A 1,232-nucleotide genomic window follows, 5' to 3' on the forward strand; every position below is an offset into this window, starting at 1 on the left:
AGCTGATTCTCACAGCCAGTTGGCCTGGAGGTCAAATCCCCCTAGTATTAACTACAACAATCAAGGCTTAACTACAACAAGACTGCGCACAAAGACCACTAGGGGGTGCACCAAGAAAGCATAAAAAATTCAGAGACAAAGAAACAGGACAAAATTGTCAATGGAGGATATTGAGTTCAGAACCACACTTTTAAGGTCCCTCAAGAACTGTCTAGAAGCCGCTGATAAACTTATTGAGATCTACAAGAAATCTAATGAGACCCTCGATGTTGTGATAAAGAACCAACTAGAAATTAAGCATACACGGACTGAAATAAAGAATATTATACAGACTCCCAACAGCAGACCAGAAGAGCGCAAGAATCAAGTCAAAGATTTGAAATGCAAAGAAGCAAAAAACACCCCACCGGAAAAGCAAAATGAAAAAGAATCCGAAAATACAAAGATAGTGTAAGGAGCCTCTGGGACAGCTTCAAGCGTACCAACATCAGAATAATAGGGGTGCCAGAAGATGAGAGACAGCAAGATATTGAAAATAGTTGAAGTGATTACCCGCCTGGCACTTAGTTAAGGGGTTTTATTCCCTCCCTAACTTCAGGGAAAAATCCCTACCTGGAGAAATAACCTTTCTTGGAGAGGTGACCTTGGTTAAAACACATAGAGCCAAGAAGGTGAGCAAACATATTAAGAACAGTGTGTCTATAACACCAATACTTGAGATAAATTTGTCATTTAGGATCAGGATTTATACCAATAAAAAAAAGAAAAGAAAAAAAAAAGAACAGTGTGTCATTGCATGGTCATGATTTATGGGGGGCCCTTGTCTGTGGGCCTCTCATAGTGGACCCATGCCAGAGGAAGTTGCAGCCTCAAACCATTGCCCAGCCTTCTTACCCTTGGGCTGTGAGCACTGAAGGGGGCTGTACAGTATAGAAAAAAAAAAAAAGAACAGTATGCCATATATGCCAGGTCCCTTGAAGCATATGCTGTGCAGATGTTTCTTCCCTGCAGCAACTGTGTCAAGCAGCAAGGATGGACCGGCTTCCGGCAATGAGGGGGGCTCTTTTATCTGGAAAGGCATAATAATTGATTTTGGTGTTTTAATTAATATTCAATTTATTAAAGTTTCAAATTCTTCAATCTAAATTCTTTCAATAGTTAAACCAATCCTCCAATCATTGTTATTTTATTTTCTGAAAATCTAATGTGTCCTTTAAATATATATTTTTTCA

The 1,232-nt window shown here is 39.3% G+C and overlaps 1 non-coding gene across 1 annotated transcript; it reads left to right on the forward strand.

Annotated features, from left to right (window-relative positions):
• Nucleotides 1–794: 794 nt before the first annotated feature.
• On the forward strand, nucleotides 795–930 carry LOC111824780. The gene has a single exon (XR_002827859.1). It is a non-coding gene; the product is annotated as a small nucleolar RNA SNORA42/SNORA80 family (small nucleolar RNA).
• The last annotated feature ends 302 nt before the right edge of the window (nucleotides 931–1,232 follow it).

Source organism: Myotis lucifugus, unplaced genomic scaffold (genome assembly GCF_000147115.1).
Source record: "Myotis lucifugus unplaced genomic scaffold, Myoluc2.0 scaffold_6740, whole genome shotgun sequence".
Classification (NCBI taxonomy): domain Eukaryota; kingdom Metazoa; phylum Chordata; class Mammalia; order Chiroptera; family Vespertilionidae; genus Myotis; species Myotis lucifugus.